The sequence below is a fragment of the Diadema antillarum genome, unplaced genomic scaffold (assembly GCF_040938485.1).
Source record: "Diadema antillarum isolate AM-2024a unplaced genomic scaffold, OU_Dant_1.0 seq00001549_RagTag, whole genome shotgun sequence".
NCBI lineage: Eukaryota > Metazoa > Echinodermata > Echinoidea > Diadematoida > Diadematidae > Diadema > Diadema antillarum.
This window is the reverse complement of record NW_027272278.1, coordinates 760,693-774,134: the sequence shown is the minus strand read 5'-3', so window position 1 is coordinate 774,134 and position 13,442 is coordinate 760,693. Positions and strand designations below refer to the sequence as shown.

Below are 13,442 nucleotides of genomic sequence, written 5' to 3'. Positions count from 1 at the left end.
GTTATACATACTGAGGTGTGACTCGAATCAATGACCTGACTGCTAGACAGACATCATATATCTACTCGATCACAGGGGTTCCACGCAGCAGGTATTGCTTATTTATCAAAATTAATATTTCTTGTGTCAAGTCATTTTTTATTGAAACTAAATGGCAAACTGCCCTTCATCAGTGGAAGTAAACACTTTAAACTATTCAATTTTTCAGTAGTAACTATCCTGATAAAAATAGGGCATAAAGTGTACATACTCAGGTTGATCATAAAAAATATGATTAAATATGATTATGATGGTAAATATATGGGGAATATTGTTCCCTTGTCAATCTGGAACAGCATTTGAGTAATTTCAACTGATTCTACCTCAGTGATTATGCAAAAATTTGTTTATGGGTATTTTGCAAAATCATTATGCAAAATACCCATATAAACTGGTTCTCCACACACTAAACGAATGGGGGACAAAGGGCATGCATACTCAGGTTGGTCATAAGAATACAAAAATATGATTGAATATGATTATGATGGTGAATATTCGGGGAATAATGTTTCCTTGACAATCTGGATCAGTATTTGAGTAGTTTCAACTGGTTTTACTACAATAATTATGCAAAATACCCATAAACATGGTTCTTCACACACTAAATGAATGGGGGACAAACTGTCCCATACGTACATTTGTAACTGTCCCATACGTAACACGTCATGTCTGTCTTTAATTAGAACCTGTAATTAGAGCTTTTCGTCTAATGACATGAAACTTACCTGTGATAATCTTGAGTGTTGTGACTTTCATCACAGTGAGTTACAAGTTGTAGAATGAAATACTTTCAGAGAGTTTTGAGGTTGAAAAAAATGTTCAAAAAAACAAAAGTTTTCTGGTCCCATACGTAACGGCACATATTTTCTCTTCTAGAATATAATTGTCAAGGTCATTTTTCTCAATTTTTTACATGTTTATACTTCTCCTAGATGTCAATCACCATGATGAAGTTCAATATGATCAAAGGCCATTTTTTTACACTATTTTTCAGGTCATAAAAGTCTCTGAATGTCCCATACGTAACGCGCGCATTATCTTGGACTTGCCCACTTCGGAAATGTAAGTTTTGAATAAAACACTTGAGTTTTTCATATCTTGCTGTATTCCTGAAACAAATTGATACACAAGGATGTGTGTATTCTTAGCCCGTTGAGGATGAGTACCGAGTACTCAGGCAGGTGTCTATGGGAAATGCGTGTTGTAGCAGAATCAAACCGTCCTCAACGGGTTAAGGGATGGTACAATTTTGGTTTACACTATAGACAGGGCTACAGAATTCCACATTTTTGTGTGAGTCTTTGTGAGATATTAACCCTAAACCAGGCTGGGCTTTTTGGGGTGTTCTGTGTTCTGTGGCCGCGGGAGGGTTGATTCAAACCCCCCACCCCCTCCCCCCCGAGATCTCGGCCGTCGACTGCGCAATCACCCTGAAAATTAGCGCATACATTACCTGTCATGTTATCTACCAAAGCATGAAAGAAAAAATCTAAATTTTCATTTTCAATATAAATATCAAATAATATCACATCTAGGTGAAATCATAAATTTTGCTCTAATTCAGAAAATGAAGCTAATGGCATCCTAATTTTTGGTAACATTGTTCCTGGTAACAACGTACTTTTAAAAAAAATCTGGTATCAAAACTAACTTCTTATTTATTTTATTGTTTTATGAATTTCTTATGTATTTCTTTGTTTTTCGACCTTCTGTTTTATCATTTTTTTCGTAAAATTTATGACAGAATCTATTTCAAGCATTTCAGATCATGCTGAAAATAATTGTTTTCAGCGAATGAAAGTGAAAATAAATTAATATCTTTATGGATAAGGCGAGAAAACTCTATTTGCATTTTTATAGACTTTAAATAAACAAAATCACCTTTTTGAGCTATTTTTGGTCTGACAGCCATGTATAAAAGGTCATGCAGCGTCTTAACGGTATGCGCAATTTTCGCGAAAAAAGGATGTCAAAAGATGTACGAGACTTGAAAATAAAAAGTCAGCGAACGGCGCGGTCAAAAATATTCCGCACGGTGGAATAGTCACGAAAAATGCCTCTTTACAGCCTCTTTTCTCAGTTCAAACTTTTCAAGAGTGTTACTGTGCTTTCTTTCCAATATAGGTTTGGAGAATCCATTTGAATTGAGTTAAATACATCATTTTAAAGCTTAGAATCTGATCTTTCAGAACCTGCCTCTAACTAGAATTCCACATTTGGTAACTTTTTTTGTGTTTTTTGGTGCATGGTCACATGGTAGTAAAAACATAAAATAACTTTTATGTAATTGTAACATGTACAATACCTGTATACAGCTGTATATACAACTTGTATGTACAGTGTATGTGACCACCAGTTCAAAATTCACAAGAATTGTGGTTGACCGACTCAAATTATATTTTAAGGTTTGTCGTTTAATAATTATACCTGGGAGAGAAATCTCTTCTCTACAATGTACTCCCCTGTCATTTTTTTTTTTAAAGCTATGTACATGTGGGCAAGTCCAAGATAACACGCGCGTTACGTATGGGACATTCAGAGACTTTTATGACCTGAAAAATAGTGTTAATGGCTTTTGACCATATTAAACTTTATCATGGTGATTGATATCTAGGAGAAGTATGATCATGCAAAAAATGGAGAAAAATGACTTTCACATTTATATTCTAGAAGAGAAAATATGTGCCGTTACGTATGGGACCAGAAAATTTTTGTTTTTTTGAACATTTTTTTCAACCTTAAAACTCTCTGAAAGTATTTCATTCTACAACTTGTAACTCACTGTGATGAAAGTCACAACACTCAAGATTATCACAGGTAAGTTTCGTGTCATGAGGTAAAAAGTTCTAATTACAGGTTCTAATTAAAGACAGACATGACGTGTTACGTATGGGACAGTTACGTATGGGACAGTTTGTCCCCCATTCATTTAGTGTGTGAAGAACCATGTTTATGGGTATTTTGCATAATTATTGAAGTAAAATCAGTTGAAACTACTCAAATACTGATCCAGATTGTCAAGGAAACAATATTTCCCAAATATTCACCATCCTAATCATATTCAATCATATTTTTATATTTTTATGACCAACCTGAGTATGCCTGCCCCTTGTCCCCCATTCGTTTAGTGTGTGGAGAGACATGTTTATGGGTATTTTGCAAAATAATTTTGCAAAATACCCATAAACAAATTTTTGCATAATTATTGAAATGGAATCAGTTGACACTACTCAAATACTGATCCAGATTGACAAGGGAACAATATTCCCCAAATATTTACCATCATAATCATATTTAATCATATTCTATATTTTTATGACCAACCTGAGTATGTATGCCCTATTTTTATCAGGATAGTTACTACTGAAAACTTGAATAGTTGAAGGTGTTTACTTCCATTGATGAAGGGCAGTTTGCCATTTCGTTTCAATAAAAAACAACTTGACACAAGAAATATTAATCTTTATAAATAAGCAATACCTGCTGCGTGGAACCCCAGTGATCGAGTAGATTACCCATGAATTTTGTCGTGGCTATTATTGAAACCTGAATAAGGACAATTTGTGTATCACTTGCAATAAAAAAAAAATCATTTTACTTTATATTCTGTTTAAATATTTATATCACAACCATTTCAACTTGGATCTCCATCACTAAACTTTGAATTCCTCTAGTCTTAGGATTGTATGCTCTTTAGTAATTCATATAATTAGTTTCCAATCATCTCATTAAATGTTGAAAACTGAATCCCCATTTCCACAAAAAATTATACCATCCCTTTAATGCTGATTTTTCATTGTGTATTTTGCCATTTTCCCCTCCCCCTTTCTGAAAATTGTTCAGTCAAGTACATGTATTGTTTAAAGTGTCTATAACTCAAAAAGTAGCTACAATGTTGGGATGCTTTCTTCAGGATGATTGACCATTTGTGTACTGAGAGACCTTCCCAGCTAGCTACATGCATTCACATGCATTATGTATGAGGATGTCCCATACGTAACGCATTTGTCCCATACGTAACATTATTTCAATGCCTAATAAAAAATATTCCTTTTACTGTTTTTTCTTTTTTCTATGGTATTTAATTTCTCTAAACAATAAATTAGAACTTTCCAAAAGGGCATTAATATAACCTTAGCAATTTCAGAAAAAACCTAAAAAAATGACCTCAATTTGTTACGTATGGGACATGTCATGATAGGACACGAGCTAATTTGCATAATCATTTGCATAATCCCTAAATTTTCATACCAAGTTAAACTATTTGATGAACTTCTTATGTCCACATATTAATCAAATATCATTTGCTTTCCTTTGAATTAATATGAATTTTTATAAATGTCCCATACGTAACGCTGTGTTTCACATTTATGCAAATGAAGCCCTTGAAATTTGCATAAATTTACGTAATATAATTTTTTCCTCCATGGAAATCAAAACTTCAACTCATAAGCTTCAAAATGATACCAAACATGTCAATATTGAGCAAAGATGAAATTTTGCCTTCTGAGGGGACCTTATCTTGGACTTGCCCATGTGTATTTATATGTACAATGTAATATGACATAAAACCATATATCATAATAAAGCTAAGCTTTTAAAACTCTTTCAAACTACAGTGTACATTTGATATAATGGATACAAAAGTGAAAATTCATTTAGCCTACTTTTGTGGGTTTTGAGGTTTTTATTCAAAACATGCTACTTTCTCATTACCCTGGTACTCTTAATTTCAAAAGCATAGTTTTCAGAACTCTGTATCTGATGACTGATCGCTGACTTCGCAACACATTTCAACGATGGCAACATAATTCCTACCAGAAATTCTGCCAGGATTTGAAAATTTAATCAATAGTGAGGACACAAAACCAACAAAGAGTTTGGACATGCTAAAAAAAAAAATGATTTAAAATCATTACTTTTACACTAAATGTACAATTGTACGTACAAGTGTAGGTTATAGTTCTGAAAGAAAATACTATCATTTGAACAGAGCACTGGCATTCAATTAAATACACTGTAGCATTAAATGTAATCGACAAAGTTGTAGAATATGAACAAATGCATTGCTGAGTTTTCAACTACAAGTACATATGTACATAAATTGTAATTTGATATACACATTCACACAGGAGCCTCTAGAGTTTTATAGCACAGACCATCAATGTGTATTAAATGTGCTGTACAATGTATGGGACACTCGCTGGCAATATACATTGTATGGGTCAACTTGGTGTCTATGTACAATAATTGCTTCTTCCTGTGCCTCACAGAAGGTGCAAACACTAATAAAGCTTAAAGGTGTGAAGTTTGAGATGTAGCCAAATTTACTGAGCAGTAGAAAAGTCCCTTGTGTATCAAGTACTAGTACATGTACAACATGTATAATTGGTTGGGCCAGAGAGGTGAACAAGAATCCAAGTATTAAAACCTGCCGTACAGACGGTACAGTGCAATGAAAATTCCTTTGACAAGTCTCAATTATATCTTGCCCTTGATATCAAATGATCTGTAGTTTATCTTGGCTGTGAAATGGGTGAAATATCATTCATATCTAGATTCAAGGTCTGAAAATGACTCCAAGAGAATTTGGCAAGGTTTGAACAAAACTCAGATCACAGTTTCTTCTTTTTCATTACCCCTTCCACACAACCCAACGGTCCTTTTCAGGACCACTTGTAGTAATTTACAGTTTTCTTCATAGGTTATTTCTAGTGCCTTCTCCCCTCAGGACTACGTACACTTTAACCTTATTCTAATCTCTTATTTTGCATTTCTCCCACAGGAACCTTTTCAGGATTTAACTGTCATCAATTATCCTCTCCATTACCCCTCTCCTTTACTCCTTTTCCTCCTTTTCAATTCTCCTCTCTAGGCTCTTCTTCTGCCAAACAGTAGGGGGCTTTAGATTTTAGATGTGCGGACGTTCAAAAAAAGGGAGAAAAAACATGTGCGCAGTAGCGCGGGTCGAGTTGGCGCACGCTTCTGCGTACGCTCAGATTGTTTTTTTTCCCTCTGAACGTCCGCGCGTCTAAAATCTGAAGCTCCCTAATGACCCGATGAAGGACTAGAGGTTCTACTGTACATACACATGGTGTCAATGCAAATCTTTCTCCCTCATTTTATACTTCACCATGCAAACCTTCAAACAACACACTGCCACTGGACCGTTAGTGTCTTTAAAATATTCCATTACTTTTTCTACAGTCTCTACGGTGCCTCTCATCAAAGCCTGTTCAGCAACTGGATTAGATTAACATTAGTTTTTAGACCCAGGTTACAAGTTAAGACTAGACCGTCTAAGTTTAATTATAATTTATTAGGCACTTACCTAACGTTACATAAAATCAAAGCTTTTCAGAGCAGAGCTGCAGGAGAGGCAATCTATTTTATTTTTAGTATTATCAAGCTGCAGAGCTAACACAGCTGTAACAAATGTTAGCATTCTTGTATTCACGACATTGTACACGTACCGACACTATTGAAGAAGGCTGTCATTGAAGAAGCCCATCCAGTTCACTAACTGCAAGCTTCACTACAGTACAGGCAGGCAAACCTACGTACAACGTTGTACACTGGCAAGCCTACGTAACCAAGTTACTAGTATCCAGCAACTCTGCCCAGCGACCAACAAGGGGAGCTACATCGGGACGCGGCGGGCAGATAAATTATCAGGCTGGGTCGCCAAGCCCCGAAACTAGCGAGCGATTATGTTTGGTGAGTGGTGACGTGTGCAGGTTCAGTACTAAATCATTCATGGCATACTCACCACGGCGTTCTGAAGATAAACGGGTTATGAAGCAGGACTTGTTATTGTACCTTTGCGTTCCAGTTGTTGATGGCAATCTTATTAAGTACAAAGGTAAAGCGAAAAAAAATTGTTTTACCAGACTGAGTGAAACAACATTCACACTTACGCACAGTAACTGTGCGTTGTGGTTGTACCGGTGCACGCGTTGTACGCTCTGTACACACGACACACACTAAACGTGTATGCTTGAAACGATCGCGAGCGAAGGCGTGTCATACATTCGTACACGTTTCCATGCGATCTTCTTCGCGATCGATGAAATTTCTCCACTCAACTTTTTTTTTTGTCACAAGAGGGCGTAAGACTGGATTGCCTTTTTTTTTCTTTCTTTTTTTTTTCTTTCTTTCTTTCTTTCTTTCTTTCTTTCTTTCTTTCTTTCTGTCTGTCTGTCTGTCTTTCTTTCTTTCTTTAACTGTCTTTTTTCTTTCTTTTTCTTTCTTTCTTTCTTACTCTCTGTCTTTCTTTTTTTCTTTCTTTCTTTCTTACTTTCTTTCTTTCTTTCTTTCTTTCTTTCTTTATTTATTTATCTATTTATTTATTTATTTCTCTGAAAGACTGACTGCAGGCTGGACAGGACTGGTGGATGAGTCATGGGCAGCCCACATGCGCGTTCCTATTTGTTTGTTTGTTTGTTTGATTTTTGTTTGTTTTTCTGGAAAAAGGGTATAGCTAAGGGGCTCAATTCGGGGAAAAAATCAAGAAAATCGTTGAAATGGGGATCTCTCCATATTTTCCCCACATGCGCGTTCCTAATATTATTTGTTTGTTTGTTTGTTTGATTTTTTTTTTCTGGAAAAAGGGTATAGCTAAGGGGCTCAATTCGGGGGAAAAAATCAAGAAAATCGTTGAAATGGGGATCTCTTCATATTTTCCCCAGAAATGATGTTCGAGGAATTTACTATAGGGTCATGATAGTTTTCAAACCTTTTCCGAACAATAATGTTATCCTGAAATGGGTTCCCGAATAGAGTTAGTTTCAAAACCCCCGAAAAGTTCCGAAATTAAGTTGAAGTTTATTGTTCGTATTCACAGCGTTTACATGGCATAATTAAGCAGCATGAACACAGGATACCTGTGCCAGAGAAGACGATGAATACAAATCAAGTCTGATACCAGTACACCTGTCTAATACAAAGTTTCTATAAAAGAGGTTGTAAAAATAATGCAATACTAGTACAATGAATAGCTCCAGCTTTAAAATGCATGAAACATGTCACCATGCCAATTGTTTTCTATAATGTTTGGAATAGTAATGAAGAGTTTGTTCGCAAAAACCGATAAGTCCATATTTGCCAAATGGAGATATTCGCGATTAAAGGTCAAGAAAAATAAAGAGAATAATATGAACAGTTTTGCTTCTTTTGACCATAACTTTAGAAATGTACCTTTATATGTAGTGACCAATATATTATCTAAAATGTATTATTTTGTACTTTATGAAAGAGACAGTACTTAAATATCTTCAAAAATGGACATCGGTTTTTGCGAACAAACTCTTCGTATGTTTGTTGTCATTTTTTTCCATTTTTTAAGCGCCATAAGCACTGAAAATTGTAGACTTGAGCGCTATACAAGACAGTAGCCAATATTATCATCATTAATATTGTTATTATTATTATCATCATCATCATTACTATAATTTATCATATCACATTGTGATGAAAACTTAACATTGTAATACATGTGCTAGTATACATGTAAATTAACATGTGGATCTAAAATAATGTAAGTACAATAATTATATAAGCAAAGAATGATACTTCAGCCATGATTGGAGTTATCTCACACTGGCCAACATAATGCAATTTTGATCTACGCCGACACTTGATTGAGTAAGTATGTTGAGACGCACTGCCGTGGTATAGAATATAGTCCGGCACATCATTTTCCGTAAAGATGCACCATCAAATGGCAAAGAAAAGAAGAGTTTGTTCGCAAAAACCGATAAGTCCATTTTTGAAGATTTTGAAGTACGGTCACTGTCATAAAGTACAAAATAATACCTTTTAAATGATATATTGATCACTACATAATTATAAAGGTACATTGTTGAAGTTATGGTCAAAAGAAGCAAAAAATTTATTATTTTCTTTGTTTTTATTGACCTTTAATCGCAAATATCTCCATTTGGCAAATATGGACTTATAGGTTTTTGCGAACAAACTCTTCAATACTTTTCGTAATGGATTCTATTTATTACCGAAAAGAAAACGAAAAAATTATAATTGTTGTAGATTTTCTTTCTCACATTGTAATTCTTATGCATGCAATAATTATCTAAAATAAAACCCTGTAACTTTGGCAACATTTTATTTCTCCCATTATAACTAAGGGAATGATTATCTTGAAGATCAAAAATCATCAAACTATCTCTTCTTACATAGAAATGTCAGCCTGCCTCACTTTTTCTTATTGTTCTCTCAATGCTTATACCAACATTTTGTTAATATTATATAATATATTATTTTTGTATCATTTCATCAAGGACGGACTGATTTAGTTGCTACAATACGCATTTCTCATAGACACCTGCCCGCTTATACTCGAGAATCGTGCCCAACAGGCTAAACACATCAAAGAAGTTTCGTGGAAGAAGAAATAGAAGAAGAAGAAGAAATTTACTGTTCATACATGATCACAGTTCACTGTGTACTAACCCGAGAGGGCGCTTTATAAAACCTCACAGAGTGTTTTCATTGGTCTGCAAGGAGACAAAGGTAAAGCTGTCCTTCAATATCAGTAATCAAGTTCGCTTAGTTTGACAAAGTTTTCTCCTTTTTTAGGGGAAATCAGGAATAATGATGGAATTTTTACCGGATGTAGAAAGGATTCAATGGTAAGAACAAATTTTCACAATTCAGTGCTGTCATTCCGAAAACACGTTCGAATAAATACTTTAATTTTGGCGGATAATTACAATGATGTCATCACATGGAATGTCTCCCAGTAAACTGCGAACACCAGATCTTTACTAGTTTATTCTTTCGGTGAATTCAGCATGGAAATTTCGCTCGCAACAGAATTTAATATTAATTACCGTACGATAGGCCACAAACAGATAATCTGGCAAACGAAGGATACACAGGAAATAACATTATTGCCCCACCCCCTCCAAAAAAGAAAAGAAAAGAAAAGAAAGAAGAAACCTCTCAAACAAGCTTAATGAGTTGGGTTTTTTTTTTTTTTTTTGGATTGCTTGTTTGTTTGTTTGTTTGTTTGTTTTTTTAACAAGCCGTTCTGGCACACTGCAAAGTTGTTAACTTGACAAGCGAAGAAAGATGATGCACGGCCGCTAAAATCAAGAAAAAGAAAGAAACAGACACATACACACCAACAAATAATCATGGATTGTTTCCTTGATGTTTGTTTTCATCACAAACCACTGGAATTATTCTGACAATGTTGTTGTTGTCTCTTCCAACGTGCTCGTCTTCTTTAATGTGACAAACATGTTTTTGTTTGCTTTAATTTTTCCCCTAATTTCAAACAGATGATTCAGTAAACAAGTAATATGACTACTGACAACAGAAAGATAAAAAAGAACAACTGTAGGGTCACGTAAATAGGTGCTATGCCAGAAAACATCGATATCAAAAGTTCACAGTAGTTTTCTCGGAGCTGAACAGATGACTATTGTCTTTACGTCATTCTCATTTTTTTTCTCAATATTCTAATGAGTATTTTGCACAGCATGCAATTTGGAATGATTTCATCTGTGATTATTGTATGCTTTGATACATTGGTTCTTTATGTTTACTACTGTGTATGTGTGTATAGTAGTAGTAGTAGTAGTAGTTGTTGTAGTAGTAGAAGTAGTAGTACATTGTAGTAGTAGCAGTAGCAGTTAAATAGTAGTACATAGTACCACAGACAGGGTATAGGCCTGGGCCTAAGAACACCAGCATATCGATACAGTATGCCCCCCCCCCCCAAAAAAAAAAAGAAAAAAAAAAGAAAAAAGAAAAAAAAAAGAATACAATCAGATTTTCGCGTTGACAACACCCAATAATGATTATGATTAAACTGTCTAAAATGCTACTTCAGGGTCTTAAAAACATCACATCCTAGCTCTATTTTGCAGAAAACCCCATTCAATCTTTAGATAAGTAGTCACAGAGCAATGTGGATTGTTGTAAAGCATGTCATGAGTCTGATCATTCTTCCAAGCTTAGTACTTGGATGCTCTTGTGTGTGATCACAATAGACAGAACTTGGGGGGAAGAGATTCCTGATATGCTCTATAAAGTACACAATTCTCATGTCTCTTTGACCACTGAGACAAATCGAAATGGGTTTTCTGTAAGATGCGGCCAATGAGTTTACTACCCCAAAATTGTATTTGGATTGATTCACTATTTTCAAAGTTATCATTACGGAGGCTCCCGTTGTATTTTTTTCCGGACATACGGTATCTATACGGTATATATACGGTATATATATATATATATATATATATATATGAAGAGTTTGTTCGAAAAAACCGATAAGTCCATTTTTGAAGATTTTGAAGTACGGCCTCTGTCATGAAGTACAAAGCAATACCTTTTAAACGATATATTGTTCACAACATATAAAGGTACATTTTTGAAGTTATGGTCAAAAGAAGCAAACATTTTCTTATTATTCTCTTTATTTTTCTCGATCTTTAATCGCAAATATCTCCATTTGGCAAATATGGACTTATCGGTTTTTGCAAACAAACTCTTCATATATATCCATACAGGGTATGTATTCCAGCAGGTCCGTGTGCCTGTTGGTCTACATGTCTTTTCTGTATAGTAAGTTGTCGTGTCGAATTGCCGTGTCATTTCTGTCTTGTATAATTATCTTATGTAGTTGACTTTCGGACCTATTTTTGCACTCTTCAGAGAAGCCCTTTATGTAAATGGTTAGATTTTTGTTGTTGTTTAATTTCAAGATATAATTGCAACTGATTGAATATGTATGTCTATGTATTAACAATATACAACAGAGTATATGCCTGTGCAAACGTGGACTGAACGTCACTATATGGTGCAAAATTGAATCTATCATATAGGGACTATAATGTATGAAGTTCACTGCACTTTTCTTTCCTATATCTTATCCCTGAGGTGAACATACTCTAAACAGATGTCATTCCCCTTGTGTTCCTTTCACTATTTCATCTACCATCTGCACGAATGAACTAACAGACTTCAACATCTCAATCAATCATAAATGTCATTATTTTCTTTGACTGTATAATCAATATGGAAGAATACACCAGAAGAATCATATTGCACGTGATGTTGTTGCTAGAGACAGCGATGTCGTCAACGCATCATCAATCTTCCAATTATTACTGATGTCACAATAATTATGAACAGAATATGATCTTTTGCAGACGGTACGAAGGTGCCATTAATTTCTTGTCATAAATACCATATTGAGAAAAAAACTGTTTCGAGTCATGTCTACACACACACACATTTTTTTTTTCTGTGATACATTACAAATAAGGTGGAACTCTTTTGTAATTCAAATTCAAATTCATAATTTATTTTCACTTGTATTTTTCCAACAGAACGTACAAGAAACAATATTATAAGTTTGACATGCGAGTAGTAAAGTATACATAACCAGACAGGAAACATGTTCTTGTTTGCATGATCAGTACAAAAAAAAAGAAAAAAAAAAAGATACGCTCTATAATTATACACTCTGCGAAAAAATGGCGTATTTCAAGTACTTTCCCTTTCGTTTCGATACACGACCGCGCACCACAAAACGAACAAAAAGTCGCACCCCTTGATTTTAAGTGAGGACTCAAAAATGGTGAAACAGGTCAACCACATCATTTGATATTATCTTTTTTTCATATATTCTCAAAGCGCTACGCTTCTTCTACCTTATTCTTAAGTTTGGGATCCTAAAATGAATGGAAAAGTGCATTTTCAGCAGTTTTTCTGCAACCCTTTTTTGTAGAGTAGAGATATCAGGTATACGTCTTATATATGCTCCTTTTTCATTTCTTGATAATCCTTCGCACACTCTTCGCTTTCAAGTTCGATAACTTTTCAAGGGATAAGGGTACGGCTTTGAAATTTGGCATTAATCATGGACATAATGTGTTAATAGAGCATGCTTAATATCAATTTAATCTGATAATCTCTTCATTGTTGTTGCTCCAGTGGTTTACATCCTGTTTTTTTTTTTTCATTCATGGCACAGCTAGCAAGGTTTGGTAAAGATTAAGCGCTTGAATAAACAGATAGACCCTGTACTTCAGAGCCTTTAATTTCGGTTCACACTTTTCCAGAGTGTATGCTTTCTTTCCAATATTTATATAGGTTAGGAGAGCCCATTTCAATTGAGCTATACAACAGTTTAAAGCTTAGAATCAGCTCTTTCAGAATCTGCCCTTTACTAAAAATCCATGTCTGGCGACTTTTTGTTGGTTTTGTGATGCAGGGTCATATAGTGAATTTCTCTCATAATTTTTCTCGAATTAAAGAAAACCAAATTAACTCCAAACGTCGACATACACTGATATACGAAACATTTTGAACCAATGCCAAGAGACTGAATATTAAAGGTAGTGTTTAACTTTGGGAGCTGTGATTAAAAAAGA

At 34.7% G+C, this 13,442-nt stretch overlaps 1 protein-coding gene across 1 annotated transcript in view; it reads right to left on the bottom strand.

Moving 5' to 3' along the window:
* LOC139710627 (UDP-N-acetylhexosamine pyrophosphorylase-like) overlaps positions 1-6,892 on the bottom strand; it is a 37,904-nt gene extending 31,012 nt beyond the window's left edge. Inside the window, exon 1 of the mRNA XM_071622551.1 lies at positions 6,809-6,892. The gene's annotated coding sequence lies outside the window, so the exon portion shown is untranslated. The remainder of the gene's footprint in view (positions 1-6,808) is intronic.
* Positions 6,893-13,442: the final 6,550 nt, after the last annotated feature.